At 37.8% G+C, this 25,608-nt stretch overlaps 1 long non-coding RNA gene across 2 annotated transcripts in view; it reads left to right on the top strand.

The window, feature by feature from the left end:
- The window catches only part of LOC136791401 (uncharacterized), a 48,846-nt gene that overhangs the window by 15,203 nt on the left and 8,035 nt on the right, over nucleotides 1–25,608 (top strand). The window contains exons 1-4 of one of the 2 annotated variants that reach the window (XR_010833371.1): nucleotides 23,423–23,484; nucleotides 23,624–23,667; nucleotides 23,813–23,872; nucleotides 24,755–24,833. This is a non-coding gene — a long non-coding RNA (uncharacterized lncRNA). Of the gene's footprint in view, nucleotides 1–23,422; nucleotides 23,485–23,623; nucleotides 23,668–23,812; nucleotides 23,873–24,754; nucleotides 24,834–25,608 lie in introns of those variants that run through there. The other variant, XR_010833370.1, reaches the window with a different exon arrangement.

Here is a 25,608-nt window from a genome sequence, read left to right on the forward strand (position 1 = left end):
CCAGGGTGGGACACGCCTGCCCAGTGGGTTGTGCCATTCTTGAAGATCTGGAGAACAAGTCTTATGAAGAGTGGCTGAGGGTTCCAGGATTGATTAGCTTGGAGGAAAGAAGACTCAGGGGAGACCTTATTGTACTTTACTATGACCTCAAAGGAGGTTGTAGTGAGGTGGGGATCAGGCTCTTCTCCCACGCACCAAGCAATGAGGGGAAATGGCCTGAAGTTGTACCACGGGAGGTTTAGATTGGATATTAGGAGAAATTTCTTTACTGCAAGGTTTGTGCGGTATTGGAATAGGCTGCTCAGGGAAGAGGTTGAGTCACCATCCCTGGAGGTCTTCAAGAAACGTGTAGGTGTAGAACTTTAAAGCGTTATTTAGAGGTGGAGTTGTCAGTACTAGGTTGGGCTGGATGATCTTTTCCAACCTGAATAATTCTGTGATGATTCTATGATCTTTCTAGTTGCATAAATGTTGAAAGTGCCCTTCTATTTATTGGCTTGTTTGTTCCTCATCCTCAACCTCCCCATGACCCTGGTGTCCTCCGTATCGTAAGGCATATAAAACTGCAAGCACCCTACTTAGTAGCTGATCTGGGGAAATTTTGAATATTTGTTCTGTGAGTTTGTAGAGGATGAGGCAGGAAGTAAAACTCTTCCCCTGCTTTGTTGAACACAAGTCTCTTTCCAAACTGTTTGACATTTTAAAACACACCTTTGTGTTTTTATATCTTAAGCAAGACTTTTACTTAGGATGAAATTCCTTATCCATTTTAATTCACATTCCGCTTAGTTATGAAAATCTGGATTTGCCCTGAGGCACTATAATATCTCTCTGCATCTGGGAGGCAAGTTCATTAAAAGGCATGGAGAGATTTTGAGATCAAGAGACCTGGGGTCTGTTTCTGCCCTTCTTCACATCTCATTGTGTGACATTGAGTATTCTGCCTTTCCAATCTTCAGTTTCCTTATCCATAAACTGGAGAGAATAACGTTTTATCTTGTCTTTTTAAGCATGTGTTAATATGCTCAATTGGAAGATGCTTTCTAACAAAGATCCACTAGCCCCCAGACCTCTGCCCTCCCATCCCGAACCTAGCTCACCATTTCAGTACACAGTGACCCACCTACTTGGGTATTTGTATCCTGATCTACTTTTTACCATTTGTCTTGTTTCCAAAGTGAGCTGTTGCTGCAGTTACCTGTGTCTATTTACAGTCATCATTCTAGTTTGTAGAATCAGCCATCCCTCCTCTCCAGCTAACCTGGGATGCCCTCATACTCGTATCTGTGGCAGAATCTTGCTCTTGTTTTTCCTGGCCCAGAAAGCCCTTGAGCTGGAAAAGAGCAAACATGGAGTATATGTTTCCTGTGCTGTACTGAGTAAATACCACTCTGAAATAATATTGCTCTTCTGCATTTTCCAAGGTTGTAAAACAGATTTAGAGCATCCAAGTATAAAAATTTATAAACCAATTAGAATAACTAGAGCTCTGAGCACAGGGAGACTCAGCACCTTATTTTCAGCCTAGTAAGACTTGTTCCAAGTAGGCATGTTTTCTGTGTTGTTCATGTTAAAGTTGTCATGTATCCCAAAAAAGCATCATCTCCACCATTCAGTACCTTTCCTCTACTTGGTTATAGAAATGTCATTCCTCTTTTCTGATGCAGTGAAATACCTTGCAGAAATGAGGATGTTTCTGCTTTGGCATTTTAAGAGTAAGCCTAATTGTTACAAACTATATACCTAACAGAATTTAAATATGAAATGTTCTTTGTTTTGTTTTCCCCAGACCCACCTGAACATAGTGAAGAAGTGAATGGAACCACCCATAGAGGGCTAGCCCCCAGATTTGAGAGTATACACTAGTCAATCTCATAGCTACAATGTATTGGCACAGATTTAGGAAAAAAGTAAAAATGAAAACATATTTCCTCAAGACTCATGAATTCATGACTGTGGGTCCAGAAATTCTACTGTTGACCTGTGTGCAGAAGAAACTTCTGGTTGTGTTTCCAGGGCCATTTGGATTCCATCAGGGGCCAAAAATCTGGGTGATAGTTCTGTACAATTTTAGTGTGTTCCATGTTGGAGAGCTCATCATTGGTGAGTGAACCAATTTTTCAGTAATCTTTGTCACAGCAGGCAAGATAGAAATTGGTCTGTAATTTGTAATCATTACTTCTTTTGCCTGAGATTAATCGTGGATCACCCACAGTGAAAAAAGATGCCTCCTAACCTCGGGAAGGACCATTCTCCATTCAGAAGGCCACTGAGGCTTTCTGTTCACAAAGCACGCTTTGTCTTGACCATCCTTCTTTTTTATGTCAGATGAACTTTTATCTATGTTCTGCTTTTCTCTGCAAGACTGAATACTCCAGACTTTTTACATAAAGCGATTTTCTCAATTCTTAGTACTGTGAAAGAGATTGGAGGGTGGGGGGAAGAGCTTTGGAGTTTTCCTATTGATATTTTTTTCAGAAGGGACAAAAAGGTGTTATAGTGCATGCAAGTAGATGTGGGCAATGAACAGAAATAACCTTTACGTAAAAACATAGAAAGGCTCTAGTTACTACCAGGAAGTTAATATGAGGAATTTGGGCTAAGGGATACTGTGATTCTAAAGATCTGAGTTGGTCTATGAAAGCAAAGCATTCACAAAGCAACCCAGCTAGTCCAACACTGTACTATATATAGTGAAACATGTGCCTTGGAAAACTCCAGATATTCAAAATGATGTCTTAACTGACCTCTTTAAGGTATTACCAAAGTTTCTTATATAATGTGTTCCCCCCCCGGTTTTATTTATTTATCCCCAGTTAAAAGCCAACTTCATTTTTTTTTCCCTGATTTTACCCCTTCCACTCCTCGGTTTCCTTACATGGCCAAAAGGAAGCCCTGGCCTAGAGTTTGGCATTCAGATATGAAATGCTTTGCAGTTGAAATTGGATTGTTTGCTTTAATGTTGATGGGTTTCAAAATAGGCGATAGAAGAAAAGAAAAAAAAATGTGAATAGGGTGCAGGGATGACTATGGGATATCAATATTGAGCACAGTAAATGTGGCCATAGTATTCGTCAGGCATTATGTTTCCAGCAAAGGCAGGGAAGTGTTAAAACCACTGTACATTTTTCATCACCCCTGTTCAAGAATCATAAATTCAGGCAAGGATGGATGAAAAAAGCCTCCTGGAGTGCTTAAGGCAGTGGAGAGCCTATTGTGCCACAAACACCACAACGAAAAAAGTTATGGAAGTTGAAAGATGATGTTAGAATACCAACAAATAGATATGAATAGCCTGCAGTTAAATTGGAAACACAAAGGATTCTAAACATCATATACCATCATTGGTGTATGCATATAGCCATATGGTGGTATAAACCATATGGTGGTGTAACCATCACTGAAGAATCTAGGAGGTCCTTTCCGGAATATTTCTTATAGCGATGTGTTCCTACATATGTGTTCATGTAATTTTCTTGGATGGGTATAAAATGTCAGAATAATGTTTTGAGATCTCAGTTTTCAAATAGTGAGCATGTGAATTGGGATACATAACTTAAAACAAGCTGTAGGACTACAATTTTTTGAATACCTTGTTTTGGTTAGCTTTCCTCTTAATCTGTAAACACCAAAGTTACTGAGTCTACTATATAGAGAACAGCATGAAGTACTGGAAAAAATGTCGCACATAAATTACCGGTCATGTCTTAATGACTACTTATATTTAATTGAGAAGTCAGATGCATCTGTGTTGTACTTCAGATTCAAGATAATTCCAAGAAAGAAACATTGGCAAATTATGAATTTTCTAATATATCCAGTGAGCCCATTAATTTTAAATGAAGATTATTGGAGCTTCCCTGGAGGGCTGTAGCTTGCTTTTAATTTCCATTGGTGTTTGTGTTTCATGTGGGATGTGTATATTAGCTGAACTGAGCTCCGTGCAGAAGTTGGGGGAAACTTTGCATTGTTTTGCATGTTTTAGAGACATTCTTCTTTGTCTAACTGGAAAGTCTCTGGTTCAGAGACTTTCCAAGGTGACCTTTATTTACCAGTGTGATATGATATTCTGTTAGGGGTTTCTCATAGTCCCTCCTGACAGATCTGTTTTATTTGGTTGTGCACCAAGACAATGAAGAAGAAGGAAAGTGCTTCTCCAGATGGGTGGTTCAGGGTGTTCCTTCTCTGCTGATTGTTATTCTCTGTACAAATCATTTAAGCATGTAGCATGTCAATAAAAAGAGTGAAGCTGTGTGCATGTCTGCCTGGGATATCCTATTGCATACTCTACTTGGAATATGTCCTGTGTGGACTCATGTTCTCTTGTCCACAGGAGGGAGCTGAAACTGGTGTTTCCTCTGTTGGGTGAGTGCTGTAGGCATTGGCTGCTGGATGAAAGAAGGATGTTGGTATCTAGAGCTCTTCCCAAATTTTCAGCCAAAGTTTTTTAGTAAATCTCTTTAGTAATCTCTGGGATAAATTTTTGCTCAGGATTGAAATAAGATTTTCTGTTTGGAGTTTATGTTGCTATTTCATTTCTCCAAATGTTTCTGAAGTGCGTTGGTTTTGCTTGCCAGGCCTTGCTGCCCATTATATCTGCATATTGTAACTCCAGGATGCATAGTTGAGAGAAGCTGAAAAGCTCCTCCCGGCTCTAGGTGATCTGTAAATTGAATATTTATATACAAAAATGGGGGGTGGGTTTATTGTGCCAGTAGGATAACTGCTCAAAGGAGACAACTGGACGTTTGTGAACTAATGAAGTTTGTCTGTTTCTGCTTCTGTGCACACAAGGGATGTACTCAGATATATTTACTTAATTAATTTTTTGCTATTGTTTCATTTTCTGTGTTCCTTTGTTGCCTGATCCATCTTGTTATTTGAAATTGCTCCGTTTCTTCTGCTGAAACTGATACGTGCACAAACTGTAGCAAAGAGCTGAATATTCGAGATTTTGAATCTGTGACTCATTCTACTGTGAACTGAATATATTATTTTCTCAGCATCTTCACCCTTTCAGAAAGTATTGAGATACATATTTACATTACCTTGAATGAACAAACCCCGCCTCTTTTTAAGATGTGTTTAAAAATTTCTGTGGGTTATTTTTTATATTTCGAAATTTGGTCATTTCGGTGTATTAGTGGTAGGCTTTTTTTCTGTATACATCCTCTTAAAAATACAGCTGAGAACCCCAATTGGTCTACTCCGTAGCAACAACAAAAGAAAGAAACCCAGTATAGATATAAAATAAATATGCCAAATTTAAGTTTTGGACTTGGAAAAGTATTCTCAGTCTGTATAGGTTTATACTTTGCAGTGCCTGCGGGGCTACATTTTCTTTCTGTCCATCAGAGATGGCCCATATTATCTTCTGTGGACTCGAGGAGAGGCTGCGTGTCCTGCTGGGCTGGGCTTGGTCCGGAGGGCAGGACCCCAGCTCCCTCTTGCCAACCCCGAGCAAATCCCTGTGCTCTGCTCACGGGGTGGGGACGTGCTGGAAGCAGCGACTGGCCCCTGACGGCTCTCCATAGAGGGCCTCCCTTGGTGGGGCCCTGTTCTTTGTCACAGTTCCAGGTCGCTGCCGTCCAACCTGTAACTCTTGTTCTGCTCATGGATGTTAGTGACTGGGTGTGCTTCCATAATAACACGTGAGGTGCTGACAGTGTATAAATTGTCATAGTTACGACTTTAAGTAGTTAATGCAAGAAACTCACTCGGCTTTCTGGATACCAGCCTTTACATTTGCACTGTTTGTTGAAGAGCTAAATGCTTTCTTTCTAAATGCAAAATAAGTTTTGTGTCTTTGCCTTAGTGAAGTAAATGACCCTTGCTTATAAAATGCTAGCAGCTGACATTGTCGTGACTTTGATATGTAGAGAGATTTTTGTAACTCATACCTTTTATTAACACTGTTTTCTTCATAAGATGATGACTCACAATTGTACACAAAGATGTATAGTAATTGCTATTTTTTTTGATACTGTATCAGAAGTCTTCATGCATCTATCCTTTTGTAAATATATGAAGCTGTAGAGAGAAAAGCAAAGCCACAAAGAGAATTGTTAAATCAGACTTGATGTGCTTTGCCAAACAAAGGAAAAGTTCAAACTGCATTGTAGATATAGTGCAAATGAATTTCTTTGCAGCCATAGACACTCATCCGTGGTCTAATAAAGACTATTCTAATTCTTTCCTTTCTTCAAGACTTTACAGCCCTGTCTGTCTGTATGGGAATCCTTATCAGAATCGAAGCAGATGGGTGAGAACACAGATCGCCCTGGGAATTTGATCAGGATCTGAACAGAGCCCAGAAAGAGCGCTAATCACAGGCTATTTCAAATAGCCTACCAAAAATGTGCTGGATTAAAGAATAATATTTTAAATAAGGATTCAAATGTTCCTCTTTATGTGAACTCTTCTTTTGAAAATCATCAAACAATTTAGACAGTTACAATATATTTGAAAGTGGTGGGGGAAGAAAAAAAAGATAGTGTTCACAAAGACTAATTGAAGCATAGAGATAGGTATTTTTCTTTATGTTCCCTTTATTATTTTTCACCACTTGTTTTATTAACGTGCATCTAGAGTTACATGTTGCTTTAATCTCCTTGATTAAGACTCGCTGAAAGGTTCTGTCACTATTTATTGTCTGAGTGCCTCAGGTCCCACTTTTTGTTTTACATTAGCTGTGCTGCTGCTTCTGCTGACTTGAAAACAAAATATTGTTGTTTTAGTAAAGTTCAGTAGGACTGATGCTCTTTTAAAAAAGCAACAACCACAAAAAAACAGCAAACAGAAAATCAGTTGCATGGGTAAATGCTATCTTCAGAGAGAAAAACACCATTTTACTACAACAGACTGTAAATATTATTTTGAGCAGCTTTTCAGAACCCTTTTCCACCTTCTTTCCTTACCACAGGTTTGCTATGAATATCATTTTGCTGTGAAACGTCCGGTTTTCTTTCCTCTAATGACTTCACCACTGAGATGCATTGTCTCTTCAGCCAGAAAGAGTTAACTCTGCTTGCCAGTGCTTTGCTGCTGAGCCACATTTAAGTAGTTCATTGGGGCATTGTGACTGTAAATGAGATATAGCGTCCTGACAACTGTTCATGATTTTTTTCATAAATAAATAAAACTGCATCAGAAGACATTCTACTTCTAAAGAACAGACAGTTAAAGGTAGTGCCTCCCCCCACTAGTCCCTAGAAGCAAATTCACTAGAGTTTACTACGATTTCAGCCCAAGAGGGGAAAATGTGTTTTTAATCTAGGTATTTTTTTCCCTGTCAGTGAGTTCAGGAAGATACTTAACAGTAGAATGAAATAAAGGCCCATTGTAAAGGTAACTAGCTCATCATTACCACATGCATGCTGTTCACAAAACACATGCTACTATTTCTGCTTTACTGTTGTCTTTGATATTATAAACTTGATTTTTCTTTTTTTTTTCCTAAACTGACTTTTATATTCAAGAGTATATCTGGAACTGTGTAATCTAAAAAATATTTCTAACATATGGTAAAAGTATTTGCATGCATGCAGATACCACCCTCGATCCCAAATCTAGCCATTAGATACTGTATTTTGTTTTTCCTTTGTTTGTATGTGTGCGTGTATAGGAAAGAGAGAGACTCCAGTTATGAAAGAACCCAGTCATAATACCTTCTGGTTAGAGAATGTAAGATCTGCTTGGAGAATTGGTAGCTAAAAACACCATTTAAATATTCTGCTGTTAATGCTTCAGGTTAATAAAAACTGCTGTAAGAAAATATTTTAGGATATAGATATTTAGAGCAGTTGGATTACTTTTGACAACAGTGCAAGGAATCCATTCAAAGCTGATTTCCCCCTTTTGTTCACTGAGGACCTGCAGAATCTAAGATAAAAATGGCAGTTGTCCTCAGGGCACCCTGAGGCATGTCATTAAAATTGGAATTTGATCCTCTTTTCATGGTTACTTGGGACAATCAACCACAGCAAACCTGAAAACTCATCAGTTTTCAAAAATATGACATGCCCTTGACTTTGTCAGTTTGGATTCAGTGTGCAAGATTTGAGTATTTCAAAATCCCTTTAGATGTCACTCTGTCTTCAAGAATACAAACATTGTGTCTTGTGCTATATAAAAGATACAGTGCTTCTAAATATTTCCAAGCACTAACCCTATATATGACAAGGGAAAAACTAAATTATAGTCATCAGAGAAAGATGCTTTATTAATTGAGAATTTTGAACACTGCTAATTGTAATAAATAACATACAAAGTCAGGTTCTTTATAACCATTAAAACATTTTTAAACAGAAAAATAGACTGTATGAAGTAATCTGGAGCTTTCCAAAGCTGTATGAAACTACCCATTCTACTTGGTTTTGTATTTCTAATTGGTAACTGCAACTTTAAAAAAAATACCTGGAAAAGAGATGCAGCACAGCGTTTTGCCATTTATTCCTCCGTACCTGGCCTCTTACTGCTTTGAAGAACATTTCCCTCCACCCTTCATAGCTCCCAAGTTTTAAGAATTTTCACACACTTTCATATGTATTTTTTATAAATAGCAGAATTATCACTTTTCTGTTTCCTGCAAGTGGGCTGACAGAAAATTGTATTTTGTCTACATGGCAGAGAAACCACTAGCTGGCCATTTTGCTGTCACTGCTGCTTGCCATCGGGAGCTCACTGGTGGCTGACGTGCTTGAAAGCATTTGGCCTCCCTTCTCTGCTCTTCCTCATCCTGAAAGTGGAGGAGGAGCAGCTGCACCAAAATATTTTCTTCAGGAGAGGAACAGTGACAGCAAGAGACCTTTGGGTGTACCTTGACTTCTCCCCAAGGCATTTTCCTCCCAGCTATCTCATATCCTTAGACTTTCTGTAGTATGCACGTGCTAGTTCCTTCTGTTTTTGCATGTATCTTTTTACTTAGTCTGTAAACTGAAGTTCCTAGTTAATATGCAGATTATTTGTAACTGCAAACCATTTAATAATTGGCATAAAAGCGTTACACATGGAGCAGCACAAAACTTGGCAGCACTAGGCAGGAGGAGGTTTCTGTTCCTAATCCCCACAAGGCACACTGGTTAAGGTGTTTACTTGCACCATTTGTGTGGGAAGGAGAAACCTTGTCTGTTCATGCGGAAATTCCTAATTGCTTTCTTCATTTTGACAGATTTATGGGTTACAGCGAAACATAATTGCAAGTAACATAACAAAGCAACACTCTCATGAGCACCTGTAGTGTTGCTATTATAAACAGTACAACTAACATCCAGTATTGATTATTGTACGAGTACATTCTTCTGAAGGTCTCAATTTTTCTTGCTGTGTGGGTTGCTGCTTTTTCTTTCCTGCTTCTGTCTGCAGGAAAATTCCTTCACTCTTCAGCCCAGAAGGGCAATAGCTGTTGCCTCATTTTTCAGATCTGTTGTTCAACATTGAAATAGTTAATAGGATATGCTAGGGGCACCTATAAGCTGATACTTGTCCTGAATTTTCACTTTCACAATTTAAGTCCCTGGGTTTTTACAGAATGCTCAGCTTTTTGAAGTCATCGTCTATAGAACAGTGCTGGACTTCCTAAGATAGAATAAAATATGTAAAATGGAATTTTGCGTTTGGCAGCTGAGGAAGTCACACACTTACCCACTCTGCAACAATTGGCAAAAAAAGAGATCCTTCGAGTACCTTCATGCTCTGCTGTGATGTCTGCCTCACTGATGTGACTGTTGAGGGACTTAAGGCGGATAAATGAGGGAAAGAACCACAGCCTAAGGTTAGAACAGGTCGTGGAGGTTGGTATGTAGGACACCTCCATCGTCTGCCTAATTCCTGTACTGTCTTTTCTTTTGCAACAGCGGACAAACTATCCTATATCTTTGGGCCTTGGTGTCTCCTCTGTAAATTAAAATATGTTTCTGCATTAAGAAAAAAATATCACTGACAAAATGTTGTAGGAACACAAAGGTTTTGCAGACACTGAAAATCTCCTCAGATTAGTTGTTATGATGACTTACAATGAATATATATTGCATCTGCAATAAAAACGTATATGAATATAGCCCATCAAGTAACTGATGAATAGCTGTCTTTAATAAAGAGAAAGAAAGAGGACCTTCTCAGGAGAGCAGTTCTCCAATTTAGACCTCTCCAGTTTCCTAGCTCCAGGAAATCACATCCCTGTAGGCTGCAGTGGGAAGCCTCACACAGCTGGCTGAGCCCTTCCCTGCTCCGGAGACACCGCGCGCTTCGTGGATCACAGCCAGCTCTCATGCCATCTTAGCCATGATGGTAGCCTCTGTTTCATTGTTGTCAGTTCAAAGGCCTGTAGAGGGCATGTGAAGTCCTTATTCAAACTTCCTTCAGACAGAGCAGTATGCTACAGGACTTTTTTCCAGAGTTTTGAAGTCAAGCCTGTTGTATATACAGGGAAGAAGAGTAAAAGTCTGAGTCTGGGCACGTTGGTCTAATACAAGCAAAAGGAAAAGTAACAGTGTGCCTGGTTGTTGGTACAAGTCAAAAAGTATTTTGTTGGAACCAGTTCTGGTGAGAGGAATGTCAGAACTTTGAACTTCAGTTTTCCAAATCCTTCCAAAAATTCTGCTAGCAGACTGACCCCTGGCATGTTCATTGTCTGCCTGTGTTGAATTATAAATTCTGTTGACATGAGGGGTTTGTAAGTAACGCAGCTGCAATGACACAAATGGATGCAGTAAGATTTTTAGGAATTAGAAGGATACCTACAGGTTCGTAACTGTTTTTGTTTCCACTGGAACATGACTTCATGTTGGATTGAAGAGTTGTGCCAAAATAGAATTTTATGTTGACTTCTTAAAATTTATGATCAAGAACTCTTTATTACATTTGATGGGAAAAAGAATATTCTTAGAGATTATTTGAGAACTGTATCCTGATTTTTAAAATTGAGTATTGTGACTGTGGATAAAATTTGAGAGGCAGGTGAGAGGAATGGATATTAAGTAAACTTGTATTTTTGCACAAATTCAAGATTTTGATCACCAAAGATTATTTACATGTGTACCTTTAGATATTCCCTAAATTTACTTACAAAACTAGGAGAGAAAGTGTCATAAACTACCATTGAAAAATTCGACTTAAATAAGAAGAAAATATACACCTTGTAAAGGATTTAAACATTCTCTGTTTTCTCAGACAGCAGCTGAGTGGCAGCCCTGGAGAATCAAAAAGCAAATTGGCTGTCAAAGATGACTGGGGAAAAATAAGTGTGTGTTGGAAGTTATCGGCAGTGATCACCTTTTTAATTAAAGGCTGATTTTTCAACAGAAAATGCACTTCCACTGCCTGATTGCTTGCCTCATTCTATCTTTTTGTTTTCTAAAATCTCACCTCTTGAGCTCATAGTATTATTAGAGAAATTAAAACTGCATTATGTGCAAAGAAAATTTCTCGTTTATGAAGGAAAACTTGAAAAATAATGCTTAAAAGTTAAAAACGAACTTGGAAAAAAGTTCATAACTGGGAGACATCTAAAAGAAGCTATACATAAGTTATGTTTAAGTACAAATTTTTAAAGCCATCTCATCATTAATTTTTCAACTTTTTAATTTATAAATCTTTTACTGAGTAGCACTAGTATTAAACATTAATTTTGGAAGGATTTGAATTAATTTGTTGTCAGAATTTGTTAGATTTGTTTTCATTACACTAAAGTAAATCTGCCAGAAGTCCATCGACTTGGAATTAGGGGATAGCAAGTAGATTCTACCTCATTCTGTTTGCAGTGCCTTTTCCTACTTAAACTCTTTTAAAGGACTGTCTTGTCCTTTTTTTTTTTTTTTGAACATGTAGATTTTTTAATTCTAATAGCTTTGTATCATTGTCCTAAATTCCTTATGAGAGTTAGCAGAAGTACAAGCATGATAGTATACTGAGTTTGTATACTTTATACTATACATTGAAAAGTGAATCATACTAGTATTGAAAACTATATGTTGAAAATATAATACAAAATTCTGCTGCTACAAATCATGTATTTGGATTGCAGTTGCTGTGAGACTGAGCCCTTACAGATTCTTAAACTTTCCTCGGGATAATTTTAAAGCTTCACTCAGCCTAGGATTTTAGCTTAAATCTGTTAAACAGAAAGGTCTTAAGACTGTCTGTCAGAGTTTTCTGTAGATAGTAACATAAGTACTGGGCTTACTCAAATGCTGGCCTCACTGGAATCTGAGTACCTTGAGCAAGGTGCTTCATAGCAAGAGCTGAATCTAATATTAAGCATAAAATATTGATTGTTTAGATTTCTTGCTGAGAAAACTCATTAACATTTTAATATCAGTGCATGTGTATTTTCATATGACATTCTATTAATTTATGTTTGGTCAATATGAAAAAGCCCTTCTCCTGAGCCTCAGACATTCCTATCCTTAAAGAGACATAGTTTTAGTTCTGTGACCTTTTTCATAGAAACAGTGAAGAGTAAATCTCATTCAAAGCATTTAAATGAGATCAAACATAACCTGCAGAGTGGATAGAATGGAGACTCTGCTCTTTTTGCAATGCTTCTGATAGAAAAAAATTGCCTTTATCCCTTTGTTGTTGAAGTACAACTTAAATGTGATCCCATACTAGACTAAATCAGGATTAATGCAAGTGGCTGTGCTCTGAAGTCATTGTAAATGAAATCCAAATCAGATGCATAAAAATTAGTGCTCCATTTAAGTTTTAGTGGAAGCATTTTCTTCACATCCTAATGGTGGAAGCATTTTATTGTTGGAGTGCCAGTTCTCTGCTGCAAAGACAGTGTTAGTAATACATGTTAATACTGGTTACATATGGAAATTTTAAAGTCACGCTAAGTCTTGCTGCGATACACCTCAGCAAATAACACCAATTAATCTTCACTGCTATGCCTTAGTTTTGGTCCATTTAGTTTTCTGATACAAAAAAAGTAGACTTAAAGACGTTTAATTATAAATATGTATGGAGGGATATTTTACTATTAATATTGAAAAAAATCATATTTTTTTTTTTCAGTAGAACATTTGTGAATTCGGAAGTTTTAGAAAATGTTTGTTTTATCTTCTGTATAGTACTTAGTTAAGGATTAGTTAAGGATTTCACGACGGAAGGAAATAGCCTAGTATCTCAGCTAAAAAATGTGTTGTAGAGCACATGATGTGAATGTGGCAATTGGGTAATGAGGGGTTTGTAAACTTAGTAAAGTATATAATTCTCTTCCTAAGTTCTTATCTATCTGGATTTTTATGTTTTTAAGTACTTCATGATCAGTAAATAATAAATTCAATTTACTGAATAGAAGTTTTGTCACTTAGAAATACTCACTTGGAATATATATTTTTAATTGGCATCAATGGCACATTTCCCAGGGAGCATAACAAAATGGATCATTTAATAGATGCCCAATCTCTCCATCCATCTATCTATCAGCGCAGCACATGATGTTTTGACTTTAATATGGTAATTATCTCAGGCTGACTTCAGAGGAGGAAGCTGCCACCCACACAGCAGTGCTTAATTACTTTAGACTTCAGTTTGCCAAGAGAAAAATTGACTTTTTTTTTGCACATTGCATGGAATTGAAATGATTTCATTGTCATTTTATTTGAAATGCAGCCTGACATCACCATGGCATCATGGGAAAGAAAATGCAAAATTTCTCTGAAATTCTTAAAATAGGCTGAAAGCTGCCTTATATTTTAATGGTTTTCTATGAAGCCTGTGTTCACATTCCTTGAATGTTAATGATGAGCTGCTTCTGCTTATGGGAGGAATTTTTTTCTGTGAATACATTTCATTTGCAAGCCAATGAATGCAGTTTTTTTTAAAGTTGCCAAAACCTGATACAAACTCTGGCATTTTAAGGGCAGGTGACTGTTCAAATTAATGTTTGCACAGTGTATAGTTTGAGCACATAACTAATAAGATGAAAGAGATAATGAATTAATGGTAGTATACAGGCAGCTTAGGAATCAAAGAAGTATTTTTTTGTCATTGACAATCACAGTTATTATCACGAAATGAGATAAAAAAAGTTGTGTATGTGTGTTTTCAGCAACTGAAAGCTAAATTTAATATCTATGAAAATTAGCACAAGGTTTTATATGTATGTTGTTAAACATGCTGCTAATTGATTTGCCATACAAATACAGGGTGTAACCTGCTTGAATTAAGACTGTAGACAGATGTTTGTGCTCAGAAGAGGAGAACTCGATTTCTAGATATGTTACCTTGAAGTCCGCTGAAGACAAAGGGCCATTTTGGGATTGACATCAAAAGCTTTATTGGGTCTCTTGCAACTGCTAGTGCCAGCGGTGTTAAAATCACCCTAAGCCTAGAGGAAAGGAGGAGATTGAGCAGACCAGTAGCAGGAAGGCTCCCATGGGGAAAAAGCTCTTTGCTATCAGGGTGGAAAGCAAAGGCCTGGGTCTCAGCTCCGGTACCTTTCAGTGGGTGGACAGCTGTTGGTGGGAGCGTGAGTAATGCAGATGAGTCCTGGAAAGTATTTAGTGCAATCTCTCTAGCCGCAGCTACTCAGTGCACTGCTGCCTGGGAGCATAGGTTGGGGTTGGTCAGTGTCTGGGCTGTGCGCTCTGTCCACATTTCCCCTGGCCCTGTGTGCAGGACTGAGGGAGGGAGAAGCACATGCATTTCTCTGTGGCATGGTCTGTAATAAATCTTCACGCGTTGAATGCTGCCAGTCTTGCTGTTATAATTTTACACTCAACAAGAAAATTCAATACACTGTCCTCCCAAATGGCAAATAAATAATATCAATACTTTCCTTTTTAAGGTTAGATATATCTTCTTCTCTTGGTTTAGACAGCTATATAGCAAAGACCCACTGAAATTATTATTTCATTGTCACATAAACTTTTCACAAAAGAAGAATACAGAGAAGCCTTTTGAAATAAATCTGGTGACACTAGAGAGTTTACAAATACTAGCATATTAATATACAACTAAAATAATAATAAAAAACACCATGCTGCTAAAGATGTTTAGTATTATCCGCTCGCTGCGGGAGTTTATTAGAAACTCCAGCTTTCTTTTATTAAAATTTCAATTGGCTTGGTGAATGAGATCCTATGTTAGTGTCATAAAGTGAGAAGCCAGAAGGAGAGGATATTGGCATTTAAGTTCAGATTTCATTTTGAAATAGTGTATATTATACCAGAGTATTACATATCACAAATAATACATATTAGTGGTTTTAGAAATAGTTGCACTGATTCCTATATTCCTCAAATTGTCACTGGTTTCTGTGCCATCTGTTAGTTTATACGTGTCATTTTTAAATATATCCTAAGAGGTTTTTAATATAACTGTAAATGGGAAGCAAATCCTGCATAGTTCTGGTTGGCACAGATGATCTCCCAGAAGTGGCTTCAGTGTCAAGGAGTGAACTTTGAACCAAAAGCTGTTGTGAACCAGTATAGGGATGTCCATGGATTTAGATTTGAGAATTGTATCTTTTTAGGTCCATAATTTAATAGCCATTTTGATTTGAGCCTGCTGAGTTTTTTTTCACCTACATTCACACTTATGTACAATGGCAGTGTGAACGGGATCGTTTACCTCAACTGGGAACTGTGGTTTTTTTGGCCCTTTTAAAAAATGATTAGAGGGTTCTCAGCTTAACTATTGCTACTGCACTGAGTTGTGGTGGATAGTTTTGTATAATTATGCTAAAAACATTGGCAAAGATTTTTGCAGCATATCAGTCCCCATATTTCCTGGCATCTTCAAAAAGGGTGAGCTGGTAAAGAATAGATGACCAGGTAGCGTGCAGGAAAATGGGGGTGTGGGGGGTAGGATATACTTAACGCTCCTCTTTGGCCTTTCCAGGATTATCCTTCTTGTAGGCTTACAGTGGTAATGTTTTCTGCACTGGTCTTTTCAAACACGGTGGGTAGAGCTGAATAGGGGTACAGTGTCAAACACCCAAGAACGCATGGTTAGAAGGGAGGAACATGACTCTCCCATTTCTCTGCAATGATGAAGGGACTTGGCTGAAGTGGTGGTCAAAGCTTTATTCCACCTAAGATTGCACAGAAGGAGTCTAAGGTGTGTGTATGCATACACGTGTGTGTGTAGATATACATATATGCAGAATATAAATACATATATTTCAAAATTCAGTTTCATACCTTTGCTTTTCAAGAGCATCTCTAGACTGCTGTTAAATTCTGAATAGATGTTTTTCCTTTTTTTTTTTTTTTTCCGTCAGAACTTTGGTGGTCTCAGCACAGTGACATCTGGACATGTTGCAAAATGGTCATAAATTAGCCCACAGTCTGTTTGAAAGACTGCTGTAATTAACTTAAGATTTTTTAAATTTTATTTTTGAAGAGATTCCTCTGTTCTGCTGTTTGTGATTGGATAATCAGTATTTCATTACTGAGTGAAGTGTTGCTTTAGAAGTTGATGGCACCACCAACTCAGTCCAGCTGGAACCCTCCACGATGGGAAAAAAAATCTCACATCCCCCCATCTGGATTCTTCAAGACATAGCGAGAAGTTTGCACTTCTGCAGCTGCAGTTCTTTCATGACAGGTTCTGTAAATTTTACACATGGCTGTCTGCTTGGAAAATATTTTCCAGATTTACGTGTTTACTGCATTGACATGTGAAGCTGAAGAGCCTTCCTTCTCGATTATGGCACAAGTACTCACAGATTGCACACTAACTTTATAAAATCTGGAAATGGATCATTTATAACTTTCAAACAAATCAAAGTGCCCTTTGATCTTGACTCCAAGTTTCTTTAAGAGCAGCAAATAAAAATAACTTTTTTTGGTGTTTTTCCCTAAATATGGTCACTATTAATGTAGCTGTTATATCTCTCTGAAAACTTGAGTAACACATTTAATCCATTTTTGTTTCAAAGTGTTTGTCCTCGGTGGAGAAATATTAATTCAGCATAAGTAGGCACCAAAGAGAACACTGTATGGCTGTGAAGTGTGTCTGTAGAGGCTGTACGAACTCAGCAAGAGATATCCTGGTCCTTCCTTTACTCTCTCTTACTTGTGTGGTTTTCTATTCATGAATGTTATCGCAAAAGGGGAATGGCTTTGTTGGGGCGGAGGGGGGAGCAAACGCCACGGAAATCTGTAGTTACTTTGATGCAAATTAATTTATCCCATAAACTTCAATTATGTTTCTGATTCCTACATAACCACTAAACACTTTTAGTGGTTATAAACATTTTTTAAACGTAGCATTAAAAATGCATGCTGTTGGAAGTGTGAAAAATCTGTAACAATTAAAGAACTCTTGGATTTTAAAATATTGCATTCGGGCAGTAATCATCCCTGATGAGCTTCAGCTCACCAGATTGCCTATATTTACTATTTTCCTTTGACCATTATTTATAGTACCCTGAGTTATGTTTTAAGATATCTTTTGGATGCTATAAAACTTTAAGAGGAAACAATACAGCTTGCTGACAAAAGAAATACACATCATTTATGAATTCTGGTGGCAAAAATACTTAATATTTGTTAGACCTTGCTATTTTCACAAACGTGTGTTTCTGCTGCTTGAATACTAGTTTGACAGCCATCTATGGTCCACTATCTTAAGTATTTTCTTAATGTTAGTCACAGCATTGTCTGAAATATTTTACCTTTATAACAGATAAACTGTGGCACAAAGGACATTAAAAACCCATTTTCTGTATTATGGGTAGACTTTAGGAGGAAAAGATCGGGCATTTCAAAACCAAAAACCGCTCTGGAGAAATGTGAAGTCGTGTGGGTTAACAGAGCAGGTGTCAGGTAGCTCATTTACAAGGGAGGAATGAAACGCGTGCAGGCAGTTTGAACATTTATGACCTGCTTTCAAAGACCTGAGCTCAGACACAATTTTAGCAGAGCCTTGCGTGGTCTAAGGCAGCTTTTCATTCCATGATGTGTATTGAGATGGGTAGGGGCTTCAAAAGACTTTGTCGTGTGTTTGGTGTGGGAAGTCCTTGAGGGAAGACTGTGCTCCCAGCAGCCTGGGCCTAAGGCAGGCCCGTGAGGCTCAGCCCCAGCCCACTGGGCCTTGTGGCAATGCGCCACAGAAATGGCTCACAGGTGGAAACCCAACATTTGCTGCTTTTGACCAGCTCCTTTTCGTAATTCTGTCGTATGTGCACAAGACTCTTGCAAATGAGCAAAAACCTTAAAATATTTGATGCTTCCCATTCAGGTTAAGGATAACGAAGGATTCGAATAAAACCAGAAGCAGGCCTATGTCCTTCCAGCCACTTAACAGTTAAAAAAGTCCTCTCATGCTTTGTGGTGGAAGCTGGGCAAATATGAGAGAGAAGGCAGCAAGTCAGATTACTTTGGGATTCATTTTTGCATCGAATACCAGGTGGTGAATAGCTAGGATAACCTGAAGGAACAAGATGAGCTAAAGACATGTTGACGTAAAATGTGAGTCAACCCCTTTTCAGTAAGTTGCATCATCACTGTAAACAAATGAAAACTATTGCTTTTTATCTAGTCATACAGTACCCTCCATAGACCACAATGCCATTTAAAAAATGAACAAAGCAACAGGTGCAGAAGGAAAATGAGTGTCTGCTTTTCTTCAAGAAAAAAAATCTGCTTTTTAACAGCATCGGAGTGCTCATAAAACACTTAATGATGATCTGTAAATACAAAAAGCCACACTGTATACATGTACTGTACTAAACTGTACACAAACAAGGCAATGTTTCTGTAACTTGCTTCTACTATGAATTTCTTCCCAATACTCTTTCATCTCTACATAGCTTTCTGATAGTTGGATAATTTTGTTTGAAAATGAGCTTTACTGTCTTCTGTGTATCTGAAATAAACAGCCATAACTGTAATACTATAATCCAAAATTCAACAGTATAGAGTTCATAAAGATTTGTGTTACTTTATCGAGCTAAAGCCAAAAATCTGTAGTAGAGTTGCAAATGATTGTTATTTGAAACAGCTGCCATACAGCTTCTAAATCCTTTCCCCTGCTGCTTTAATACACAATTTCTTTACAATTTTTCCACAAAGTAACTTTTTTTTCTATATAGCTCATTACTCCTGTAGCAAAAATTCTGTAGTATTGTACTCTTGCTATGCTAATGCCTGGAAGAGTAGCTGTTAATAAAACTCATAGTCTGTTGGCTAATTGATTTTTGGAAGAAAGAAAATGGACTTTAACAGGCCTTAATAGCTAATAGGCATTAATATGTTAAAGTTGCTTTTTGAGATTATAAGTGCTTGTTTGCTCATAATTAGGATTAAACCTAAATGTAGTGAGTAGTGATTATGTAAATGACAGTGCTGAGTGGAGAGAAAAGAACGTTTTAAAACTGTTTTTTAATCTTTGTATTCCATACTCCAACAATCACGGAGTGGGAATGGATGAGGCTCACGTGCTCAGGGTTATTCCCAGTTGGGATGTTGGGGGGTAGTGGTATTTGCAGCACCGCATCTGAAGACTTCTCCCGTTCCTCCTCTTGGAGCGAGGTCTCAGAACAAAAAAGGAAGCTATTTTATAAAAGCTGAAAATTAAAATCTATGCTGCACTTCTGCACCACTTCAAACACCTACAGTGCTCCTGACGTTTGTGGTTGGGATCCGCTGGAGGAAAGTGAGGAAAAGACGTATTTCATTACGCATTTCATTACGTATTTCATTACAAATAGTTTACACTGAAAATTATCTTGGTGCCATGGTAGCCACTGGTGACCTCTTTTGCCTTCTCCTCCTTTCCCATCTGAAGGCCTTGAGAACCAGTCCTCCAGCAAAGGCAGGGATGCTGGCAAGCCAACATCTGCTTTAGAATTTGGCATTCCCGTGTGGCCACCAGGGCCGACAGCTTCTATCTGGTATTTTGTTCTTCCACTTGCTGAAGCAATGAGTGGTATTTGGTCTACTAAATTGTTGTTAACAGTACATACATGCTTTTCTAAATTTTCCTGCCCAATATGAAAACATTTTATTAGATCTATTTCATTTAATAATTAATTATGTGATGCATTTTATCAAGCAGGAGTCATAATTCTTTATGTAATATCTCTTTAAAATTTTACATAGGCAGAACTTGTCCAAGGATTTTGTTTGTGTTCCCTGAGAGGTAAATCTTCAGACATAAGGAACAGTCCCAAAGTTTTTCAGTGGTTAACTATCATAATGACAAAGTAAGAAAATTTATTTCTTTGTGTAGAACTTACACTGTTGCTTGGTGTTATGCACCTAAATGTCTTCTTTTGCATAATGGAAGTATCAGTGTGTGCCATTATGCACAGGTGATTGCAAGCCTGCAGGTGTAATAGTTTTCTTTGCTAGTACTTTTAAAAGCCTTGCATTTAAGTATTGTAATTTGGAAGTGTCTTCCTAGTGGAAAGAATTTCTGGTATAAGTGTTTTCATTGAGATATTTAATGCAATTAGTTGTTTCTGTTGATTCATCACTCACAAAACTTTTGGGGTTTCCATGTTAAATGTCTTGCTTCAGAATGGTGAAGAATGTAAGCCGAGTAATCAGACAATAAATAAATATTTGCATTTTCAGTAAATAGTTTGAGATATAGACAGTGTCCAAGGTACTTGTTAGTGAGAAATTGAATGAGAAGATGCTTTAATATTCCTTCCACATAGCATAGGATGTGGAATGTTATTAATTTAACAATAATGTGAGTTGAAATGCTTTAGCTTTGTCATGAGGAATGTTTGCCTCATTCACTGCAAGCCTTTCAACAGTGACTTCTAACTGCCTGTTTGCTCTTTGAGTGGAACCAACTACAGCAAGTGCAGTGCTCTAACTCTGGCCATGTCAGCCATGGAAAGGGGGGTGACTACACTGAGCACCAGGTGATGTTCTCACAGAAACATGTTATCATAGACACGTGTTGTGCTTCCATTTTGCTGCAGCTGTTGTAAGTTTCTGCAAAAGAGCCTTATTTGTCATGTAGATGTTAAAATTTCAACCAGAGCCCTTCCACTTTGGTTAGGTGCTGGTCCTCCCTTTACATGTCTTCATAGATGGTGGATCCTGGCATCCTGAATTAAACTTCCACCAAGGTGTGGGTTAGAGGCAGTAAATCCAGACAAGTTTGATTCTCAGTTCTTCTGGATTTCCACCTTTCACTCATATTTTCCAAATATTATGACATCAACATTTTCAGAAATGTCATTATAAATGAGAATAGAGGACTATTTTTTTTCCTGGTGAATAAGATTCTCCATGTTGTATGACAGTAAGAGATTGTTTCAAAACACTTTTTCGGAGAAATTTCAATCGATTTCATTCTGTTGGGGATGGATTCTTCATGCGCTTCTTAGTGCATGGGGAAAGTATTCAAACAGTAATGGGGAATAGAGCACAGAGATCACAGTGAGCAGTCATTTCATAGAAGGCAGTCACAAATCAAGGCTTCTGAGGGTTAAATCTCATGAAGCGTGGCATCTGTTTAATACCTTTCTTACCAAATAAGAAAGTAGCTGCTAGGAATTTTCTCCTACTTCTCTAGTTTTTTTCCGAACAGGAGAATCTTAAGCATGGTGTGCCCCAACCAGGAAGCGCTCTGGGAATTTTCACAGATAACACTAAATAAGGAGTTAACTTACAAATTCAACTTCTGCTGACTGAAGTAAGAGATGACCTAGCTTGACTCTCAGATTTGAAACTGTACTTGCATGTTGGCAGGCAGAAAAGTAAACAACATTTAACTTGTAAACTTAAAACTTAATTAATGTTATTAAAGTAATTGAGATAACATGAATATAAAATGCCAAGATGCTGTTTTTATAGTACCATATACAAAGCAGAACTGTAGTAAAAGTAAGTCATTCCACAGCGTATAAGAGCATGCATTATTAGTACATTAATATTTGTGTTTATGGGAGCTTTTAATAGTTTATAGGGCAATTGAAACACTAAAAAAATAATCCTGGAGGCTGCCAAGAATCACAAAGGACAACAAATATGTTAGGGTATAATGTATAATCCAGAGTATTTCTAGAATATCCCAAAGAACAGACAAAGCCATATTGGCATGGATGTGACACTGCCAGTTGCCTTTACAAAGCCCAGGCTTTCTTAAAATAATGGCAAAGCAGACTCAGCCACAATGCTATTTGTGTAAACTTCTGCTGGGGTAGAGCTGGCAGGAGGTCTTAGCAGTGGACGCCAGACACGTTGTCCTCTGGCAGCCATCTACAGCAGTTCTCGAGGTCACTGCTGCCCGAGGAGCTGCTTTGGTGAAGATGAGTCACTCAGACCTCCACATAACACGAGGTGGTGACACCGCTTACTGTAGCTGAGCTGGTGTTTCTGGGAGAGATCAGGATTAGTTTGGTTCAAGGAGGTGTAATTTCAATTATACAGCACTGGTGTTAGTAATCAAGAGCCAGGGAAAAGAGAGAATTAAATCTCCTATGTTTATTTCTGTAAGAATGGGGGCATGCAGGAATATAATTTTGATGGGAATGAATGGTTAACACAGTGTAATTAAATAACCTCTAATATTTTCCAATGTAACATTTCTGACAGTGGTAATGTAATGACAGTGCTATTAATTAAGTGGGTATATAGAAAAGTATGGATAGATTATCCTGGAGGGTAATTGAGTCAAGTAAGATGCAATGAGAAATTTGAGTGTAAAAGTGAAGGAGAGGGAGAGGAAGGAGCAAAGCAAATCTGCATTAAAGACGTAGTCACATAGTTGGAATGATGTTCATTAGAGAGTATTGAATTTGTGTGCAACTATTACATGTTCCAGGTTACGTTATGTTAGCAAACCAACTCTTAAAATGAACAAACAAAAAACCCTTCATTGATTGATTCATCTATTCATTGGAAAAAAATGCCATGCTTGGTACTGAATTCTATCAGCAGTTTAACAATACTACGGAAAATAGATTTGAATTTACATTATAGACTGTAGAATGTGTTTTTAAATTCCTATTAATTTTCTTAGGCTTTTTCCAGGAGATCTATATTTTTCTTAGAAAATAAAAAAGACCTTTTTTTCATTTTTTTTTTCATTTTTCTTTTTTCTTTTAGTCATGTACAACACATTTGACCCTGGCTAATGTTATTCACCGATTTTAGCGTCTCAAAGAGAGAAAATGTATTTGCTAGTTTTGTACCCTATAACTAAATTAATAGACTCAGGGACCAATTCATTAAAATTTTATATCTGATTTGTTTGGGTCATAGCTCTGTTATAACTCGTTATAAATATCTTATATTCCTTAATATTGCATACTCTGTTAACTTAACAGACATTAACAACAGTAGCCCATTTGGAGTTAGAGGGGAAAAAGCAATAATCCTTTAACTCACCAGCTGAAAAATGACACAAAACGCTTATGTGTTACAAAAGTGATTTGACCCCTCTTGCTTGTAATCAAGGAAATTATAAATAATTAAGTGACCTTGGGAGAGGATCAATAGGAACTGTCCACCTTCCTCCCCTAATGATCTGATCCTTTTATTTACCCATTCAGGAATTCACTGAATGGTACGCTGGGCTAAGGCTCTCTTATTTTCAGGTTCTTTCATATAAGATATTGAACAGTTCTTGCTACTTTATGACAAGATTAGGGAAACACTGTCTCCAGCTTTTCTATTGAAATTATTTCATGTATGGTTCTTTAAAGGTATTGACTGACTCAGAACCTCAGAAAAGGTTTCATTACACAAGGTAAACTGGAGGAGTGTTTTACTCCCTCCATTTCACTGGTCAGGGTGGAGGGGCAGGGAGGGGAACCAAACACCTAACCATCACTTAATTCCTCTGTGGTTGATTACTGTACATCTTGCTCTTTTTTTTTCTTTTTTTTTCCCAGTCGTTCCATGGCAACATCTTTGTTAAAGAGAGGAGAAGCCGTCACGCTGGCAATAGAAAGGTAAGGTTTACAGAAAGAAAAAAAGGAAGTCCTTGTGGAAAAAAGGATCAGAGATGAACTGACATTATTAGAAAAGCTATCACTGATCTTTAAGACAAGACTGTACGGACTCTGACGGACATATTAAGGGAGAACTACAGATGGTTTCCTGAACCAGAGGGGACCATTCGTAAGAAAGATTTATGAAAATACAGGAAAGCAAGGAGAGAAGTCTTGTCCTCATGATAGAGTAGCTCCTTGTGGCAGAGTCTGAAATGCTACATTTTAAATATGTGTACTCAGTGACATTAGAGGAGGACACTGGTTATCTCTTTCTCTCTACTCAAGCCCCCTGTTAGTGCCCAGTGCAGTCTTTCTCTGCATGACTGGTGGATCCAGCTACACCTGTCACTATGTGCTTGAGCAGTCTATGGGAACTGTTCTACACCTGGAGTAGTATTTATATAAAGAACAAAGTAAAACAAACAAAAAACCCGACACTTGTTAGCTTCCTTAATTGCTCATCTGATGTGAGACTTGGACAATGTGAAGTAAAAGCTGGTGTGAAGTACTACCAGTAGTGCTAGTACTGCCGGTGTGATACCAGTATCAGAGAAATCTCTGAAAGCTTTACTTGTATGAACTTAGTAATTAACAGCCTTAGTAATTAACAGTCTAATGTAGTACTAACAGCAAAGAGGTTGCTGTGAGCTTTCTGCTTTTCTGCTGGCATCACAGGTGAGTATTTCTAGATGTGAGGAATGTAGGTCGGGGTTTATGGTTATTCCTTCAGAGTTTTTTTTTTATTTTTTTTGGTGGTGTGATTGTTTAGCACTCAGCACTACTCCTTGAGGAAGAGATGTACTGCTGTTACCACAGTCTTGCTTCTTTTTGTTGCATCAGGTACAGAGCCCTCCTTCCTGCCATTCAAGAGTGATCCCTCGAAAACTTTTTGGGAAGCCCCTGTTCTGACACTCTCCAAGTGAGTACCTGTACAACATGCTGGTTTTTTATCTGAGCAAGGGTCCTTTCGAAGTTACTGAGGGGTGGGTCATCTCTGCACAGCAGAGAGAGAGACTATCTTCTGTCAGCTTTGGAAGGTCTGCTACCTGGTGGTAAACCCACAGAGTGGGAAATGGCACTGGACTTATAGAAAGGACCTTTGCAGGTAATTATGGAGGAGCAGTACTGGCTCTTGGGTAGGCACACAAAGCCTTCCTGTCCTGATTTGCAGAACTCTTCTATTTTTACTGTATTCACAAGGAGCGTCTGATATGCTGTTTAGTATTATGTGTATGACAGTGCTCCTGGAGTCATCATTTTTCAAATCCAAAGGCTTTTGGCAGATTTAACAAGATTTTTTCTCCTTCTTCAAGCAGGGAAAGTAGTTTTCTTTTTTATAAATATTCATTTTTATATCCACCCAAAACTACTTTCTCTTTTCTAGGCCTTTAAAGGCCAAGGACTCTAAAAACTGTGTGGACACATTGTGAAAACTATAATAGTAAAACAAACACTCTATGGTGCAATTGCTGATGGATGATATTTCCATGAGATATTACATAAAACAAAAAAGGAAGTGTTAAGCTTTTTGCTTTTCTTCCTGGAAGCCATAAATCTGGAAACCCTGTTTATAGTTCTTTCAGCACTGTGTAACTCTGATACTTTGAAATTTCATGGTATAAAAAGTATTGCTCATGCTACAGCTTGTGGCTAATTGCTGGAATAGGTGGAAATGACAGGCCACTAATTTTTTC

Source organism: Anser cygnoides, chromosome 8 (assembly GCF_040182565.1).
Source record: "Anser cygnoides isolate HZ-2024a breed goose chromosome 8, Taihu_goose_T2T_genome, whole genome shotgun sequence".
Taxonomy (NCBI): Eukaryota; Metazoa; Chordata; class Aves; order Anseriformes; family Anatidae; genus Anser; species Anser cygnoides.